Consider the following 21,485-nt stretch of genomic DNA (forward strand, 5'->3'; position numbering starts at 1 on the left):
GAGCTCCTGGTAATGAGCATGAATAATGGTCTCATAGTTATGTTTATCCAACTCGAGTTTCTTGTTACAGCTAGGACTGCGGCCTTGGATGAATTTTGAGAAAGTCAGTGTAATGTAGGTTGCAGAGCGAAGACCTCAAGAGACAAAACTTTTTGCTTTGTGCAACTTCTTTTACAACTTGCTCTCTACAACTACTACAGCAACTGCATTCCTCCCAAAACTTATTTTGTTAGACAGGTTAGTAGTACGGAAACATGTTGTTTGGGTTACAAGGTCAGCAAGACAAACATATACAGTAAAATTTTTTAACTAACACAAAAAATACTACAACCAATACTAATTCAACATACGGTCATTTATGCAGAATTACATTCATACACAAGTAATTGTTTTCAAATGAAGACAGAAATGCAAGAAACAAATTTCATCACACAAAAACAGATTCTCAGAAAGTTTAGGCAATTCATTGAGCAATTTCATTTTTGTCTTTGGCCTTTTCTTCAGCATCAGGAATGCATGAATGAAGTGCGGTCATAAATATCCAAGATAGCTCATTCACATTCTCAGTCAATACATTCTCCAGTGAGGCAGGTCGATGGTAATCAAACTAAAAAGTCAGTGCTATGACAATATCAGCCTGACCTCAGAGTCGTCTCTCGTATAAGATCATTCATCTTTGTTGGCCGCACCACCGAGTACAGCCTTGACATCTTGACTGGCTCTGTGTGAAACAAGAAAAATAAAATTATGACACTTTAATGCTTTGCATTGCTGAAATTGTGTTACAAGTATAAAGAGGACTTTCAGGTGGGACTCTTTTATCTTGTTCGTCCTGTTCAAATAGTGCTGCATGTATTTATTCAGGTGGGTTTCCTAAAGGCCACGTATTTCTACTGACAATGTAAGATCTCACAGTTTTTAGCCTCTCCACTCTTTCCTGTCTCATATTATTTCCAGCAGTACACTTGCCAACAGGAAATAGGTTTAGCTTGCTTTCAAAAACAAATTCCTCTTACTCTTAAAATAACCCTTTCTGTCTAACATGGCGGGAAAAGTTGTTTTATCCCAGTAATGGTGTTTTGGAGAAATATGAGTCAGGCTTCAAGAATGCGTCACAGCAATGGTTCTGCACTGCTTAGGGATAAAAATGACTTACTCTTGTTCTTACATGGTATGAACCACAGCATTTTAATGATGCTGATGCTTATGGCACTGTTGACCATGTGTTTATTCCTGGACCCTGTCAAGCATACAGTCCAGAGGGGGCTTCTAGAGGAGTCCATCAGACGACTCTGCACTTTAAAAACGGATGCTCAAGGCACGAGGAGTGCTTCATTTAAGAATCGACACAAAGGAGTCCTTCCCAAGCATCACTATGTTACAGTCAAGGGGTAACCAGGGTCATTGGATTTATTCCTTTGTGGTCCATGGATGTGTGTACAAATTCTCAGGGTGATCCATAGGTTTATATTGTGGGGCCAAATAGTAGCCAGATGGGGCAGATCAGTACTTCTATCCCTCAAAATATACAAAAACTATTTAAAGAAATGTTGAGAAAGAGACACAGTTAGAGGCACATTTCTGAAAAGATACACTTAAATAAAGGTCTAACTCAACAAATCGAAAAAACCTTCCGAGCTTATTGTGGAGCTAAGGTACTTAAGACCCCTGGGACATGAGAGAGTGCTGGCAGCTATGCCAGTTAGGTTTTTAGTCTCCCTTCACAGGACTACATACTGATATTGGCAGCATGGATCCATCTTTGTTTCAGTGCCATTACTAATTTTACCCCCCATCCATTAAAGCTTCTTCTCCCTCCAGAGGCTTTTCAGAATGAGGGTTTCAGTCTCTGTGCCGCAGCTGGTAGCATCTGTATTCAAATCTCTGTAGTTACATCCCACCTGTTCCCCTGCCGAAGTACACACACACACTTTAACTGTTAGCAATAAAGTTTGTTTTGGTTATGGCATTTTTTCCCTTGCAGTGCCTTAACTCTCCCATGATTTAAACAGACGATCTGCTGAATAAATCACTGGAACTTGTTTCCCCAGTGTGGAGATTTTTGAGATCTTTCTCAGTCTCTGTCTTTGTCCCACTGGCTTTGGGTTGCCTAGAACAACATTGTTTGATGCGGAATAATACTTACTGTCTTTTGCTGTTCAGCCTCCATTGATCACTCCCCCATGGCTCATCTTCAGTGACCATCTTCCATCACTCTTGCTGGCTCTATTCATCCTCTGCCTTTACTCTTCTACTGTCTTTCTCCCAGTCATGTAGACATAAAATAAAGTTGGGTTAAGGCTGAACTAAACTTTGTAAGTATCCACAAAGAAAAAACACTTGCATAGTAGTTTTGTGAATTATAAAATTACACGTCTTTAAAATAGCATCCATTTGAATCTCAGCACTGCAACATTTATGCCAAATCCTTAAGCCACATATTTCACTGACACCTTCTTGCAGTTCCTGGTAGATGTGGTAATGTAACTCTTATTGCCTTAGGAAATAAGACATTTCGTCACCTCCAAGAATGTTGGGAACTTGTTTTAGGCCAATGGAAGCAATTTGTCAAGACAAATTTCGTCAAGTCTTCCAAGCTTATCCCACAGCAAAAATCCTTATCGACTGTGACTTACTTCTCATCCACACACACGTTGTCTAGCCTACAGTCTAGCCTGGTTCACCTTATAGTCTCAATTATCACACCTGCTACTCAGGGAAGATTCTCACATACCCTTGACATTGGAAGAGCCAGAGTGGGTGATAAAGACTAATGAGAATACTTTAATATCTTACCAAAACATGTCAACACATTTTTCTTTTGCCAGTATAACTGGAGCCATTTACTGGAGCTATTGTGAACTTTAAACAGTCACACTAGTCACACTAGTCCAGCTTTAATGTGTGCTAAACAGACATTTAAACACAACTATGAAATGTGACACAAACTCATAAACTGGGAATCCATCCATCTTCCACTTATCTGAACTTGAGTTTTCGTCACTGCAGGCTAAAAAGGGAATTCTAGAAGTCCTTCTCCCCAGCAACACTTTGCATTTCCTCCTGGGGGATCCTGAGGTGTTCCCAGACCAGATGAGCATTTTGTCTCCAATGAGCTCTGGGTCTACCCCAGTGTCTCTTCCCAGTTGGGCATGCCTGGGAAAACCTCCAAAGGGGCTTACCCAGCAAGCAGCCTAACCAGATGCCTGAACCACCTTAACTGTGTTCGTTCAACACTCAGGAGCAGCGGCTCCACTGCAAGCTCCCTCCAGATGTCTGAGCTCTTCAACCTATCTCTAAGGCAAAGAGCCCAGCCACCTTGCAGATAATTACTTGTTATTAAATAGTTGACTAGATAACATTTGCTGGTTATTAATTATCAACTGTTTTGGGCAAAGCATAAAAGAGACCAAGCCTAGAGCAAAAAAAGGCTTAGACAATTTATATCATTTAGCACATGAAATGAACTTGTGATTTTTGTGAAGCTGTGCTATGTCTTTTTAAAACAGTAAAACAGTTTTTCTATCAAAGTTCTTGAGCATTGTTTTCTTATCTCTTATAGGCACGCTTAGGTGTTTACATTTTTAATGTGGTTACTGGCTGTTTTGAGGAAATATAAGTATTTAAACTACACAGCAGATAAAAGTGGCACTAGATTATCCACATGGGCTGTTCAGTCTTTATTCAGTCTATGTTCTTTATTCAGTCAATGCTCTCAGACCTTGATAAAATCTTTGCTAATTTTTACTCTAGCAACTAGCTAATCATGTCATTATTTTATGTGATATCACATTTTATGATCAGTTCCACGTGTAAATAGCTCCAGATACCAAGCAACGCTTTTTTTGAGGCGATTAAAAAACAATAATTGAACAAATTCTAAAATAATAAGAGATCTTTATTCTTAATTTACCTGCATCCTTCCAGCAGAATGACTGTTAATAAATATATTTAATGTGGCACTGACCACTGCAGAAACCCTGTTTTGATTGAGAGGTAACTTTTCTATGTATGTCAGCCTTTCTATGTATGCCTCTGTCAGTGCGCCCCAGGGTGGCTGTGGCTACAACATAGCTTGCCATCACCAGGTGTGTGAATGTGTGTGTGAATGGGTGAATGACTGGATATGTAAAGCGCTTTGGGGTCCTTAGGGACTAAAAAAGCGCTATATAAATACAGGCCATTTACCATTTTTACCATATGTAATATTTGTTTCCAAGACTACTGCATTATGGCTTTTGTTTATGTAACAGTTCTGTATTGCTGGGTGAAATGCTAAGTAACATAAATAAATAAAAATCTTGGGTGCTTTTCTCTTTTCTTTCCCATTTGCAGGTGTTGTACTAACTGACTGGACCATGAAAAGAAATTTATGCTTTAGAGTGTTTGGCTTAGCCTAATGGGATAGCAGATCATTATACATGAGCTACAATAATTTCCCTAAGCTCCCCAAACCTAGTTTTGTCTTAATTTTACATCCAAAGTTCGAGCTGTCCTGTATAGTTTTTGTACATTTTTAATCCTCAAAAGTACCAACTGTCTATTTTTTGGGATCTAAAGAAAAAAGCTGCAATTAAGCCAGACTTGTAATCCAATTTAGAAGATTCCCATCGAACACTGGCCGGTTTGGTGTTCCAACTTTTCCCAAAAGATGTCACAATGCTGTCTGCTCGATGTCCACCGTGAAGGATGCCCTGTATTCTCTTCCCTTAAGAAAAAAGTAAAACAGAACAATAATAATAATCGAACAATAGAACAAAATAAAACAATTAAAACATCACGCTTGTGACAAGAATAAGAAAGTCGTGAAAAGACACCCCACCATGAGGGAGACAAACTGGTGATCTCTCACTATGATGTTAATTTTTATCTGACTGAACTATTTTTAAATGTCCCACAAAGTCAGACTATCATACAAGTTATTTTGCCCTGCAGCGCAGTAAACACTGTATCTACACATTACCATACCCCAGCGCAGCATACATTTATATAAGCCTGAGGTATATTACATGTCGTACAGTACTTCTGCCCAATACCTAAGAACACATATATAAATACATTACCACTCACCAACATGTTTACGTGTCATATGTATCTGCAACCTCTGGTTCTCGGTGTCAGGCTAATCCATATGTGAGCTGTCCCCACGGCAACAACCTCTCAACGTGTCTTTAACGAACCTCCCCAGTCTCCCAGAGCCTGAAATACAAACAGGCGCTCACACACGCATTTCCATTACATTCTATCCACCCACCTCCACATTCTTCCCGCCATCTGACACAGCAGCACCCTCCCTTTGATTCTTCGCTGGAGTAAACAGTCCCCCCGCCGCCATCACACCAGAGATGTTCTCATGAATATTCATCAAAGCCAAAGCTAGTGCCCAGAGGGGAGAGTCTCTTTGCGGACAGCGTGAATTGGCCACTTCATCTTCAGGAACAACACTTGTTTATTTAGGTCTAGCAGTGGTTGTTTATTTCTGCCTTTATCCTGTGTCAGCCCGACTTTGGTCATGAACTTATACAACAAGAAAGGTTTCCTGGTTTGTTTATGTGGGTGTGAATGTTTACTGTCAATTATGGTGTGTTTTTCTATATCACTATAATGTGTGCATGGTGACTCTCTAAGTAAGTGTATATGCAAGTGGCTGTGGTTATACTGTATGTGCTCATAGTAAAAGGCATTTGCCCTTACCTACACTACAAGGGCCTAAAGCAATAACACAGATGTTCAGTTTTACTGGAGAGACAAGCAGTTTACCTGTGCAGGTAACCATACGTGGCCCCAGTGCACTGTATGGCAATCTTTCCCAACGTCTAATGAAAGACCATAATGATGCAAAAGCAATGGGAATAGCTACAACAGAGTGAGCATCACAATCATGACAGCACCATCTCTTTAGGAAATTAATATTCAGAAAAACTGAAAATAACTTCTCAAAGGAGTTCAGCATAAAGTCCTTGTTTCATGTTCTTCTCATTGTCTGCACTAAGACGTTTGCTTCTTGGCTTTATCTTGTCCTCCTGCAAGCCTTGGCAATGGTACAAGAGACTTTCTCAGATGTTGTTTACAACAAACAAAATTTCTCCATAGGGGCCTCCCAGTGGAGAGATTTAGCTGCTGCTTCCACACCCAATAAGATTTGTTGCCGCACCGATAGTTATAAAGTCAAATATGATGGTGCCAACTGAGACTCTTGGAACTCCTTTTGAAACCATTGCCTTTATAGTGAAATAATTTCTCCTCTTATCTTCCGACACAGCTTCTTTATCTTTGTCATGACCTTGCATGGCAGGTCTGGATAGTCTCTCTCTCTCTGATGATAAAATACAAAACAGCAGCGATGGTTCATGTTCAGATATTTAATAATTTAGAAGGTGCACAGTGCAAAAGTAAAGCACAAAAATTTAGTACAGACAAAGAAAAAAATTCCCTGCATATATTTAACTATTAGCTTTTAAATGTGACTTCGAGGTGGGCATCATAGTTATCAGTGACTTCTGGTGCTGGAGGAACTCTGTCTCATATTTCAGTCCCAATAAAAAAGAATTCTATACACTAGAAGGAACAGAGTGTGGGTGGTTTCATATTATGTTGCAGAATTGTATATTTCGCAATAAACGTAAGACAGACATTTAGGAACTGAATAAATAAATCATCAAAGACATCAGCAGCCACAAATCGTCACAGCCGCTATAGCTGTAGTTATTCTATTTCCAATATATCACAATTAAGAGTCTTCCTTCCTAGCTTTCACTTTCAAGCAGAGGAACTGCAAATGTGTTGAACTTTCATGTTTACTGATAAATGTGTTTTGAATAATGGAGTGTTAAGATTCTATTGAGGAGAGGTTCAGATGAAGGACAGTGAGGGAGTCATGGTAAACAGACATGCCCTTAATGCTTTAGGACAACGTATACTCATCAAGGTAAGAAAAGAAAAGAAAAGGAAAAAACACCAACGCTCTCTCAAACACAGCAAGAATCTAAAGGGGGTGTCCACTTGTTACTGGGGGGGTCATTGCTATGGTAACTTATTCTGTAGACTACTACAAAGCAGAATCTGTTAGGTTTGAAATCAGAGATCACCTGACTTATCAATTCCCCAAAAAGTACTGTCACCTTTTCTGGAAGATCCCTTGGACCTCTGTGCATGAATAGTAGTAGGAGCTAGTTTTTTCTTTCCTTTTTTTGGTAATAGTATCTAAAATCTTTGCCTTTCCTGCACTTGGCCTGATTGCCACTGTCACGATTTGCTAAACTCTTTTCATAGTACCAGGGTCAGGAGACAAAGAGTCTGTTTAGACACAGGTGAAAACAACTGAAGACAAGTTACACTGTGAGGGAAAACAACGGGAATCAAAGAGGAAGTAATAACAAGGGAACCAAGACACCTCCAAAACAGAGGAAACACAGGAGACACTAGAAAATGTAAAAACCACAAAACATGAGAAAGAATATCAGATAAATCAAAAGTGGGACTAAAACACAAATACTAGACAAGAAACAAAGATATTGATGGCGTGGGTCTGTTGAAGTAAAAATAAAAAAAGTCTTTGTGCAAAGTGCTGCATATACATTATGTTTATGTGACATTATATAGGTACAATATCTGATAAATAATTCCACAAATGTGGCCACAGGTTTTTGCTACTGCTGCTGTTGTTGCTGCCAGTCTCTGTGCTCGTTAGCATTGCAAACTTATCACTTCGCACCCGAGACAGATGACATCAGAGGAAAGACAAATCACTTAAAAGTCAACTTTGCTTTGACAGGCAGAAAATAAAAGGAGTAAACAACAAAGGATGAGTTTTGATTGGTTTCACCAGTTATCTGGAAGTAGTGTGTGCTCAGTGGCAGCCTGCAGAAAAAGACTGGGACTGTACCATAAGCATCTTTTGTACTTTCCCCTGGCTTTCCTTATATGTGGGGCTGCAGCCCCTAGATGGAATGATTTATGTGTTCAGCACTGGCTGGTCATTGCTGATGTTTTTATTTATCTACTTGCTCCTTTCTGGTAGAAGCTCTGATGCAGTACAGCACCGGTGCAAAGGTCTTCTTCTCTTTCTTTCTGTATCCAGCCTGTTGTATTTTAAGCCTTGCTGTCAGAAATACCTACAGATGTGATAGAAGACCTAGTAGTCAAATGCCAGTGTGGGGCACAGCTAAACTCTTGTCTATTTCTGCTACAGAGCATTATCTGTAGACACTGCAGCAGCTAAATAGGCCCTGAACACACCTTTGCATAGAACAACATTATATAGCTCAATGGAGCGTTAATGACAGCACTTATACCAATTACGCTGTGCAGAACATCTATTCGAACAATAGCAGCTTCTGTGCAGTCCTCCCACATAGAATCATTACTTCACTGTACTTTTATGCAAGTCACTAATATTAATGAAAACTACGCTAATTGCAGGTCCATCATGAAATTCTCCTTTCCGAGTGTGGGGAAAATTCCATAACCTAAGTTTAGACCATAAAAAATCCTTACTTTTATGATATGTTATCTCTTTTTATGGACTGACTGCTGTTCTATTCAGTGCTTAGCAGCCACATCTTTTTAGGCTTGCTTCTCCACCTCCCCTGCCCTCCTTTTGTCATCTCTCTTGGCTTTTTTCCCCTTTTTTCTTTTTTCCCCGCCTCCCCAATCTCACCATAAATTGGATGGCAGGCAATTAAGTGAGTTGTCGGAGGGCTCGCTGACAGCAATTACAAGGTGTGTAGGAATTCATGGGGAGACACGACGCCCTGCACTTTTGATTTCTAGACTGATGTCTCTTTTTCCTCTTTCCTTTTCAGGATGGAGAATAAGTTTAGAAAGGGGAGGGAAAGAAAAGTGAGGGAGCAAAAGGTTCAGGACGGCTTAAATGAGACAGAGGAATGAAGAAAAAGGAGGTGGGATGTAGATGGAGTTGAGAAAAATGAGTGCTCTGGAGAGAAAAACAACAAAGGGAGGATAGCAGAGGGTGGAAAGTGATCAAAGCCCAGCCAGGGTTTTTGTCAAAGACTGCGGGCTGACTCAAAAGAAACTGGAGTTAACCTTATTACACACTCTGCAATCAGCAGTGAACACAAACAAAAGCTGTGGAAGAAAACACTGGGAATATGTCATTATTTTGCTCATTGTTTTTGAGAGGGCTTAGGGTGTTTGGAAACAGGCAATCTCCAAAAACATTTGGACATCCCACACGGTGTACAGGCATTATCAATACTAATGAAAGTTTCAACTTTTTGAGAGTTCAATGGTCTGATTTGATTCAGCTATTGTATTTTTCCTGAATTCCCTCATCTCGCTCTGTCAGTGTATTTCCAATTATTAATTTTTCAAATTTTATTTAACTGGGTGAATGCCGCAGAGGTTAGCAATCTATTCGTCAAAGGACACAAGGAAGCAATCAGGTTACAATTGGCTTCCTTAGTAAACTGATGTCTTTAACATCATGAACACGAGAATCTCTGCTTCTATAATTGAAGTAGAGGAGTACAGAAATCTGATTTTCCCCAGTAGTTTCATTCGAGACGATACAGATCAAAATCATTCTACTTAGCAGGACAGTTAGGAGTTTGAAAGGGTAGCATTTTCTCCTGATATATAGTATACATCTAGTCCAGTTATGTCAAGTACACATCTATAAAATTTGTAATTATGATATCAGTTTAATGACATAATCAAAAAAGTTTTATATACTATATATTATTACAAAATATATAAAATTAATCTCTCATGCACGTGTTTAAGCTATCAAACATGAAGAAAATGACTGCGTTGTCTCAAATGATAAGAGGAGAAATTACTTCATTACACCAAGAAGGCAAAGTTTCTTAAAAGATAAACACATTTTGCAGCATAGAAGGTAAGACTGTAAATTATGGGGCAAGAACAAAATGTCTACATGGGGAAAAAGACCATTTTATCCAGAGCCAGAGATGGACGCATGCGATACCAACCAAACCTTGCAGGAGAACCAAATACAAGCAGGAACAGCTGTCAACAAAATGGACAAGGTGTATACCTATGCTTGGTATAGCATGTAGGGGTGTTACACATATAGTTTATTTCTTTTTTAAACAGCATATTTTAAGTGCAATATGGATTCTCTGGAGATTCAATTTCATATGTAGAATTTCTTAAGCGGTATCTTATTAACATCCCAAATGAAGCCCAGCTGTAATGTTACAGTTACATATAATTGTATGCATTCATTTGGTGATGCAGAAAATTATAGTTGTTTTCATACTTGAATAAGTACAGAATCAAGCTGCTAACTCTGTTTTACACTGCTAGAATTGCAGCTAATGTTAAATGTTTCCAGTTTAAAGTTTCAAAACTGTAAAGTGCAGCCATCATGCTAGAAATCAACAGCAGCATCGAGAGTGAGCTCATTGGTGAAATAATTAAGTCAAATTAAAATGTCTTTTTTTTACAACTCTCTGCACTAAATTGCCGGAATAATAATTTTCTGGGCATGAATCTTTTATCTACAACAGGGGGCATTTTACAGTTATATCTACAAGTTCTTTATAGATTTTAGCACTGTTTTTATCATCATCACCACCTGATAACATCTCTGACTTGAGTAGGCTGCACTCACAAGGATAATTTTTGTACAGAAGAGATGATGCATGAAACTCTATTTTATGTGAGTACGCATAGATCCTGTAGCAGAAAGCTCTGGCTTGGCTTAACAGAGAAAGTTGATCAAATGTTGAGGTGCCCGAGACCACCTCCTCCAGAGTGTCTTGGTGTGGGTTCATATTCATCCATCCATCCATCCATCCATCCATCCATCCATCCATCCATCCATCCATCCATCCCCCTCAAGCTTGGGTCCTCTATTAGAAGGCTGGGAACTTGAGGATCCTTCACAGCATCTATGCTGTTCTAAGGACTGTGCTGTTCTGGACAGAGGTCTCAGATGTAATTTCTGGCATCGATTGGAGCCGCTCGCCCAGTTTGGGGATCATCCATCTTCTCAGCTCCTCTCTCGGCCCTTGGTATTTCTCCAGCTTCTCGTGTTTCTTCTCGCTGATGCTGCTATCGCTTGGTACAGCTACATCTATCATAATGGCTGCCTTCCTCTGTTTGTCCACCACTGCTATGTCTGGTTAGTTATCCATCACTAGTTTGTGCATTTGTATCTGGAAGTCTCACTATATCTTAGCTCAGTCATTCTCAACCACCCTAAGGGAGCTGTCCCATTTTGACCTCGGTACTTCCTGGCCATACTCGCCACAGATGCTCCTGTATACTATGCCAGTCACTTAGCTATGATGTTCCATGTATGCCCTGCCAGCTAGCATTTTGCACCCTGCTGTTATGCTGGATTGTCTCAGGGGCATTTTCCACAGCCTGCACCTGGGATCTTGCCTGGTGTGTTAGACCTCAGCCTTTATCAAACTTGTGCTTAGAGCTTGTTTCTGTGCTGATATGATTAGTGCCTCTGTACTGTCTGTCAGTCCAGCTATTGTCCAGCCATTAGTGTGATTTTTCAATATCAGCCGGTGGTACATGCCATGCATTGCTGCCTGGGGACATGATCGGTTGTGGGCATCATCCTGATATTCTTATGAATCATTGTCGTTTGGTCCTGGATAGTGGTTCTGACACACAATAGTCCTCAGCCTCCTTCCTTCCACTTGGCATACAGTCTCAGGGGTGAAACCCTCCATGCAAGGTAAGGAGCTTTCTCCTTTTAAAGCTGTCCCTCCTTTAAGCTGATGTCCTTATGATTGAATGCGAGAAACTTTGAACATTAGGCTGTTGAGGCTACTCCGCTCACAGCCAGATCTCTCTCATTCCCATTACCACCAGAAACATGAATTAACTTATAAATGTTCAAAGTTTTTATTTTTACATTCTGGCATTGAGGATAATTTTTTTTAAAGTGTGTTCAGTCCTAAAAGAAAAAAAAAAAATTCTCTGTCTTTGAATAAAAGAAGTCTAGGGAAACAGCAGGAAACCAGCACAATGGACTTACAGAAAAAGCAGAGTTGCCCTGCAAGAATGCTGAATTAGCCACAGCATTTGCTGCAATATGACATAATTGGGCAAGGTGTTGCATTAGCCTGACATACATGCAAGTGCACATTCATTAGGCGATTACTTTAGATGGTGACTGCTGTATTTCGCTATTCACCTAATGACTGTCCTGATGAAGGACTGTTGAAGAGTGATATGAAGTGAGTATCACAAATCATTATGAATAATTTTGTTACTCCAACTAAACTTTCTGGACACAAAGCAACACTCCCTGCCACCAACACAGCAGGGGACTGTTTTTACTCCGAATATCTGCTAAATAAGTTGTTTTCTATCACTGATTATTGGACTGTTTCTAAAATTGAGACAGATTCATGCTGTGAAAGCTTTGCTCTGTCTGCCTGCTCATCTTCTCCTCACTGTGCCATCAGACTGTTACACCATGCGCACACACACCAAAGAGAAGAGAAAAAAAAACATTTTGTATCATGACAAATAAAGTGCTTTAAAATGACACCAAAGTATTGAAGGAATCTAATTACAAACAACTGAGCACCATGGTTTTCATAACAAAAAAAAACAAAGAAAAGAAGAAAGAAACGTGAGAGACTACCATGAGGAAATGCACTATAATGTGACCATTTGTGCCTCATTACACTCTGGACGAAGGCTTTATCACGCTGAAGTGGACAAGCCCCTTCCCCCATCTCAACTGTTTCAGGATATGAAGCGCATCCGAGGATTAAAGGAGCTAATTGATATTTGTTTTCTGTCCATCTGGAGCCATGTCAAAAAGCAGCTAATACTTTCATTACCATGTAAACCACGCTGTTTCTTTCTTTTTTTCTGTAACAGCAGCAAAGTCTGAGGTTCATTAACAGAGCCCTTGTGCCCAGGTCCACAAATAATGAACCCAAGACTTACTCTGGGGTGCACACACACGCACGCACACACACACACACACACACACACACACACACACACACACACCGATTTAGTTTTTGTCCCCATAAGCAAAACAGGTCCCTGTAATGTGGCACAATCAAGACATATTGGGCCTCATAACAAGAGGAAAACACACACACACACACACACACACACACACACACACACAGATTTAGTTTTTGTCCCCATAAGCAAAACACGTCCCTGTAATGTGGCACAATCAAGACATATTGGGCCTCATAACAAGAGGAAAACACACACACACACACACACACACACACACACACACACACACACACACACACACGCAGGGGTTGCATGCTTGACCCCATAAGGACAACACGTCCCCATGATGTGATACTATCAAAAGATATAGGTCCTCACAACAAGAGGAACACACACATACAGGCACACTAACACATGCACACACGCATACACACTCAAGTACCACAGCAAAGGCGCACAGGCACAAACACTTATTTTAGAAAGCTGTTTCCAAATTCACTGTTAAATAATAAATACCGGCACGCATATACAAAAGCATTGTTACACCCACACTTATTTTAAATGCTTTATACGAATTCATTGCTGAATAATACATCAAAGCATGGTTTAAGGACACAAAGTACAAAGCAAGGTCACAACCTCACTGCTGGGTTATCTGCTCGTGCATCATTAAGAGCTACATAAATTAGAGACAGTCTACTCTTATTGCGCTGTACTGTACATTAAAACAAAAGTAAGAAGCAAAATACCGGATAAATGAAGAAAACATGCTCCTCTTTAATCCTGAACACAAAGTCCACTGGAAGTCACCAACTGGTTTGTGTGCAGTTGAATTCTGCAGATTCTTTGCAAAAGCATTTATCATCTCTGTGTTTATTTTATTTTATTTATATGCTAATGTTGGATCAATAAGACTCAGTTTTAATGTATTCTACATAATAATATCATTGTTTTCATTATATTCACGCATCATTTCTATAGGTACAAGAGCTCTTTTTTTTTCCTTTTCATGCCCACGCTTGAGAAAATCTAAATATTGACCCTACTAATGGTAAAACATGCTCAGCCCTTATGCATATTTCTAGACATTTTAAGGAATAAATAGCTCAACAAGCATTTAGCGTTCTTGCAAGTATATAGCTAACAGCACCTTTAAACAATATACTTAATTTTTTTGTTATTTCCCAACTTTATATTAACTTCATGTTTTCATTGAAGTTGATAGAGCGCAAGATCAGTAAACATTTCAGCTGCATTAATTCTATATCATTTTTCTGGCTGTATCAGGATGTCATTTTTGCCATTTTAATCTCACCTACAGTAAAAAGGCTTTTGTCTTGCTGATTCTCCAGCCAAGAGAAACAGCCATTAATCACCTATTTGAACCCGTGAGTAAACAGAGATATGAACAACAACTAGTCGGAAAGCAAGGTTATTGTATTTTTCATCACAGAGAATAAAGCTGCACAAAAATACTATATGTTAGCAGCTGACTTAACGACTTTAATACATGTGGTAAACAAAGGGAGCTGTGTGCTAAATTACATGTTTAAATTAATAATTTTTCTACCTCTAAAACAGCAGGTAGAGCTTGACAAGACGGTGCTTCTCTGCAATCACTCATGCAGGCAGCTTTACTCAAACTCCAGTTATTTGTCATGCATGTGTCTGCTATTTCATGGTTTATCATATCATATGATAATCTTTCAAGATTTAGAATAAAGAGAAGACATTTTTTTCTCTTCATTGATCATAATCAACAGACTGTCGCTCATTTGGTAGGGCACCAAACGGAGACAGGCTATGTTTGGACAGAATCTGATGGGATTCACAGGCCCTCGCTTGGTTTTGTGTGCTTGAATACATCGACACATCTCTGTTAATAGATTTACTTAGCCACAGTTAATGTAAGCCGACATTGACCTTAACCAGGAAACAAAGCTCTGGGCTGTGAACTGGAACAGACAAAGGGAGAGAGATGGCAGTGGATAATGGAGAGAGAAAGAAAACCAGGAAAATAAAGAGATGGAGACATTGAAGTATTGGTAAGGAAAGAAGAAGGAAAGAATAATTCAGAGCGGGGGAAAAAAGCAAAGCAAATAAAGAGGAGAAAACAGCCTGGAGGACAGATGGGGTAATGACACATATGTCCATACACACATGGATTGGTCTGAGGCTTATTTCCCCTTAAATTATTAAAGAAAATATAATAACACAATATGGCTTCTTTAACTTCCTGTAAAAAAATATTTCTGAATTAGAGTACATGCTGTTTTACAAGTCCAATCAAAAATAATTTGAGGGAGAAGCCAACCTTACAAAGCTCACGATGTTAACTATAATAGCTGGATCATAGATGAAGGTGTGTCAGCTTCATGTTTTGGCTTTTCCAAAACATGAAGCCAAGGTTAAATTTATTCATCTCTTCCATTTCCTGATCTAACGACAAGGAGTTTAGTCTTCCTGTGTGTGTGTGTGTGTGTGTGTGTGTGTGTGTGTGTGTGTGTGTGTGTATGTGTGTGGAGTTCAACTGTTGTGTATTTTTCAAGCCACATCCACTTTTGACTGGTCCAATCCACTCATAGGGATTTGATTTAAATAGAGTTGCAAGTTGGGATAAGCCATTTCAGGCACCCCTGGTTCCAAAAGTAAAAAATCCCATCCACTTTTCCCATAGAAAATGTTTCATGACTCACAGCTTGCACACTCATACATCTTGGATAAGCATTAACCGCAGCAATCATCAGACCAAATTATTAACAACTGTGTTCCAAAATATCTAGTTATTTGATGGAAGGTCCAAGGTAAGAGCTTGTGTGCATAACATTTTCAGGGAATGACTCACAGCCCTTTTTGCAAAGAAAGCATGCAGTGGATTGCAAATCTTTCAAACACATCAAATGTTGAACTAAATTCTTTGTTTTCAAAAAAATCTATTCTTATTTCTAATTTGATGCCAGCAATGTGTTAAAAAAAAGTTTTGACAAGAGTAACAAAAAACTGTAAAAAGTTGTGCAGTGCTAAAGAAAACTGCTTGATGGAACAACAAATGAGGTTAACTGGCAACCAACTTGTAACATGACTGGGTATAAAAAGAGCATCCCGAAGTGGCCGAGTCTTTCAGAAGTAGGGATGGCGAGGGGTTCACAGGCTGGTGAAAGAGCATGGGCAAATAGTTCAACAATTAAATAGTAATGTTTTTCAGTGTAAGGTTTTGGGGATTTCATCATCCATACTTAATAATATCGTACATGATAGCAGAGAATCCAGACAAATCTGTATGCAAGGGAAGAGGCAGAAAACCAGTATGTGGTTTTGACTGTGATCTTCAGCCCCTCTTGCAGGCTCTGTGTTTAAAACAGGCACAACTCTATGCTGGAAATCATTGCATGGGCTCGGGAACACTCCTGAAAATGCCTTGTTAGTAAACTTCCACAAATGCAAATTAAAACCCTACCATCCAAAGTAATGAAAATGAGAAAGTATAAAACAAGATCCAAAGGCACTTCCTATTTAGATCGAGACACAGTGGAAACTGTCCTGTGGTCTGACAAAACAAAATTTGGAATTCCTTTTGGAAATCGAGGACACTGCTTCTTCTAGTTCAAAGAGGAGAGAGAGCATCCAGCTGGTTATCAGCACACAGTGCACAGGCCAGCACCCAAGATGGTATGGAGGGTGCATCAGTACACATAATGCGGGTGACTTGCAAATATGTGAAGCCTAACTAATGCTGATTTATATTTACAGGTTTTTGAGCAACATGCACAACTCTGCTGGTTAAATCCAATCTGCAAGCTTAAAGTTCTGTGAACTACTAACGCTGAGAGCTGGCAGAGTTTGATGTTGACTAAAGTTAATAGTCTTCATCAAACTAAAAGCACAATCTACAACTTAAACAAAAGTACTTTTAAAATCTGGGTCAGATATTTTTCTTTTATTCTTTTCCTGTTTGTGCCAAAGCAGTGTTTGGGCTGTGGCACTGAAGATTTGGACAAAAATGACTGATTTAGGCCACTCTGCTGGTCTTCCATAGCCAAGATTCTATGCAATTCCCTAAGCACTAAGATTGTGATGTTAAAAGTGCCTTTCGTGCCGGTGTAAACAGCTGAACGTGAACTATCTTATTTTTTTGATCTATTGTATCTATGCCATTTGTTGTCACTTACTACTTGGACATCTGGTTTTGCATATGTTGATATGTCCTTTAATACACCAGCTTCTTTACCTTTATCTTCTGTTAGTTTACAGGGAACGCTGTAAATGCTGATGTCAACAGAATCTGCTGGAGATGCATAGGACAAGTCTTTCACTCAAAATTTAATTTAAAAGCCAGAGGCATAGCAATACTTATTCACAGGGAGATTTTCTTTGAAACAAAGGAAGTTATTGCAGATGTGGGTGGTCCGTATTATCCTCTGGCTAGCTCCTTAATAAACTGGTGACTCTGCTAGTATCTACACCCCCAACTGGGATGATGAAGCCTTCATTTTCTCCAGATTTTCCAGTTTTGCAAACATCTATCCAGACTCATTCAACTATTGGAAATGGCCTCTGCCTTAAGCATCTTTATTTCAAAAATTGGCTTATATGACCCCTGGTAGTTTAAATATCAAGAGAGTAGCGCTTACTCCTTTTTCTCTCCTGTGAACCAAATATTCTCCTATATTGAATATTTCTTTATTAGTATTACACTAATTCCCCTCAGGTCAAAGTATTATAGCATGGTAATATCAGATCATGCTCTCCTACATATTCTGTCTCCAGATCAAACAAGGTTTTACCTTTTTTAATGAATGCCTCCACCAGTGTGTGAATGTGAGCGTGAATGAATAATGTCATTGTAAAAGCGCTTTGGGTGCCTTGAAAAGCGCTATATAAATCCAATGCATTATTATTATTATTATTATTATTCTTTAATTTTTAAAGCACTGATTTCCAGTGACCTCTGAAGTGGTGGTGGTGTATGTAGTTTGCATGTTCTCCCGGTGTTTGCGTGGGTTCTCTGTGAGTACTCCGGCTTCCTCTCACTGTCCAAACACATGCAGTTAGTGGGGTTAGGTTAATTGGTATTTCTAAATTACCCATAGGTGTGAATGTGAGTGTGAATGGTTGTCTGTCGCTGTGTGTTAGCCCTGCGACGGATTGGCGACCTGTCCAGGATGTCCCAGCCTCTCGCCCTTTAGTAGCTTTTATAGGCTCCAGTGATCCTGACAAGAATAACTAGAAGAGAATGGATGGATGGGTGAAGTTCACACAAATACTATAAAAGGAGCAAAACAAGATGCCTTCTCTCCCCCTTGCTTTTTGACCTTGCCATTAAACCATTAGCAATTTTTTATGCCGGTGTCAAACTTTTTCACAAGGATGCAGCTTACAAAACTGCCTTACATGCTGATGATTGCTGTATGATTGTCAGCAATCCCATGTCCTCAATATAACCAATCCTTAATATATGAGATCTCTTTGAGTAGCTATAGAGACAGTTTTCTCAGTTCGCAAGTCTTTATTGCACACAAGGAATTACTTGCACCAGCAGATCTCAACAAGGCGCTATTTCTGGAGCTGATGCAGGGTGCTGGGCAGGAGTTCATTAGGAGACAGGATAGAGTGATTAGTCCAGGTGAAACTGTTGGGAAGTGTTCAGAGAAATGCACCTAACATGAGAGAGCTGAGTGTGAGAACTGGCTTATTTGTATTCACTAAGGCAATGTCTCTGGTGATGGGCATTGGTTTGCTTGCAGTGGGTGCTGGAGGTCATAGGAGGTAAGGCAGACAGGTAATCAATGCAGAGAATGTACTGATGAAGGTTTCCAGGAGGAATGAGCCAGCTTGGTTTCGGCAGGTAAGTTGATCCATCAACGGGGCCCACTCCTCAGCCACACAGAAGAAAGTAGAATGCAGGAGAAAAAAAGACATTAAGCTAAGAAACTGAAGAAAATGCAGGAAAACCATGGAGGAGTCTGATTACTGGTCTGGGTATGCAGATAATCTCGTGGGGACTGGATGCAGAAACTGGAACTTTAATACAGGGAACAGGTATTTAAGATCCAGCAACAGGTGTGGAGGCCAAGGAGCGTGAAATGGCAGCTTGACCCTGAGGTGAAACAGCGCCTGCCCAACCGAAGCTGGTCCTCAGAGCAGGAGCAAAAAACAAAACACAAGCAAACTAGTGCAGACCATGACAATACTCTGCTTTTGCCTTGAAGATATCAAATATCTCAAATATAACCCAACGCCCGTGATCAATAGATGAAAAGAAGATATAGAACAACAATGCACAATGGCAATCTGCATTCATTTGATCAAAATGAAGGTAGTTCCAAAATATCCCCACTTTTCATTCTAAAGAAACCATTTGGAATAATTGATTCATTTTTAGATTTATGTGAAATAGTCAATATCTACGGGTCAACAGGCGTTTTCTGGAGTCAGAAGGAGGAAGGAGTAATGCGTATACTCGATCTCTTGTAATGTTCAAAAATCTTTCTTCTGTGTGCATGGGAATATTAGTGAATGCATGTCAGACTGGGGTACAGTGGAATCACATTACTGTTCTATTCATTTGTTAGTTTCTGCTCCTTTATGATGCTCAGCACAGGGCTCGGTCCATTTCATACACTTTGGTTGCAGTTCAGGAAGCATTTTGGATTGCAAAGCCCTTCTGTAATAGGACCTATCATTTTCATACCTGTTGGAATGGATGTGGCTTTCTGTGCCTGGCATGATTAATAGGATACACCTGATTTGGTTTTTTTTCTTTTGACAGCATATTCACATCCCTTGAACAGCTTGCAATGAAATTTAAACTACCACGCACCAACTTTTTAGATATCTTCCAACTGAGAAATTTTGTCAAGAAACAATATGGCTCTTTTCCTAACATGTCCCAGGCTACTCCAGTAGAAAATTCACTTAAGAATAAGGTTGTTATTCCCTACATTTATGGATTAATTAGTGAGTCCAGTACATGTCTCAGTCACTGGAGAAGCTTAAAAGTCAATGGGAACAGGACTTCCTTTCTTGAAGTGTTGCTCTTTTATGACTGTCCCGCTATTACAGTAAAGCTAAATTACGCTAGATTTAGTGTAATTTCACCCTATATGTGACAGATATTAAGCTTCTCATGGTAATTCAGGTGAGCTAGATCCTCTGTCATATTTAGCTGAAACCTGAGACTGCTACCTGGTCAAAAAATGTCTTTAATGCTGTTTATTTTGCTTGCCTTCTAGTTTATCATCTTAGTCCAGTTTTAAACTGGAAAGGTCCTAAGTCGCTCTCCTATGCCAGATGTCTGAAGGATGTCATGTTCCCTTAGAAAAGGTTAGAAAATAATAAACATGTTCTAAAAGGAAAGAAAAGTGAGTTCTGTAAGATATGAGCTCCTTTTACATCATGCTGTACTTTTGTCAGTGGGATAGCAAATTAAAATGATCCATAATAAAGTCTTCTTATCCAGCTCTTTGATAACCACATATGAGTAGCTGTAAACAAGCGTTATATTTTGTTTGTTTTTGCTTGTTTGTGTGCCGCTGCTTTAGTTCGTTATTACTTTTTTTATGCATTCCTACTGGACTTATCTTTGTATTTCAAGTGACCGTATCTATTAAGGTAAATGTATTGTAAAATGTTAGGGCATATAGGCCACTTCTAATTACTTCTCAAACAATTCAAAAGAAGAGATGATAAGGGCTGAGAAAAGGGAAGGGGATTCTACATTATATTGTTCTTAATGTCTGGCTACCATATGATTAGCACTGTGTTATATTACAGTGGGTACATATTGTAGAGGTTTAACATTCACCTAACAAGCAAACGATACCAGGAGGAGATACAAATCAACCATATGGAGCTTTCTGCTGGGGCGATCCACTGTGAATAAGGGAGCAGCTGAAAGGAACTCTGTATATTATTACAAAGTTTAATAAAGAGAAGCTCCTAAAATATTCTGGGTCAGATATATGTTACATTACTTAGTAAAAAAAGAAAAGGCACAAGACATCAAGTTAACTTGATTCAGTCCATGTGAATTATCTTCACCTTTTGACTTGTTGCTGACTTTACAGGTTTGGAAAAAAGTTTATAAAAAAGTTCTGTCAACTTGAATTGTCTTGTTTCGTCTAATTAGAATCTTCCTGTGAGGCTAACAAAATAAATAAATAGATAAAAAATAATTCTAGCTTCAAAAAATGCTCAAGTTCTTGTTGAGTAAACAATAAAACCTCAGGGTTTGAACTCAGGACCTTTCACAATGGAAGAAAAGGCTTGTACCCCTTAGACACTGAATGCACCTACAGACTTAGCATTTGGGGAATGCTGACTAAACATACACATGTGACAGGCTAAAGTGTTGTTGAATAAAGTCTTGACTATCCTACTCAGCTCGTATTGAGTTTCAACTGCTTCAGAAAGTTAATTAAAATAAAATTAATCACATCTTTAGCACTGAAGTTCTCTTAGTCATTGAAGTAAAGATTCAAAAAGCTTTTCAAGTAACAGTTGTAAGAATTCTGAAACTGAAACGCCGGCAGTATTGTTCCATCTTGTTC

At 39.3% G+C, this 21,485-nt stretch overlaps 1 long non-coding RNA gene across 2 annotated transcripts in view; it reads right to left on the reverse strand.

Moving 5' to 3' along the window:
* Nucleotides 1-337: 337 nt before the first annotated feature.
* Nucleotides 338-21,485, reverse strand: part of LOC120433114 — a 68,161-nt gene continuing 47,013 nt past the window's right edge. Inside the window, exons 2-3 of one of the 2 annotated variants that reach the window (XR_005608327.1) lie at nucleotides 2,147-2,258; nucleotides 338-721 (exon numbers count right to left, since the gene is read on the reverse strand). This is a non-coding gene — a long non-coding RNA (uncharacterized LOC120433114). Of the gene's footprint in view, nucleotides 722-2,146; nucleotides 3,232-21,485 lie in introns of those variants that run through there. The other variant, XR_005608326.1, reaches the window with a different exon arrangement.

This window comes from Oreochromis aureus, linkage group 15, assembly GCF_013358895.1.
Source record: "Oreochromis aureus strain Israel breed Guangdong linkage group 15, ZZ_aureus, whole genome shotgun sequence".
In the NCBI taxonomy this organism is placed as follows: Eukaryota; Metazoa; Chordata; class Actinopteri; order Cichliformes; family Cichlidae; genus Oreochromis; species Oreochromis aureus.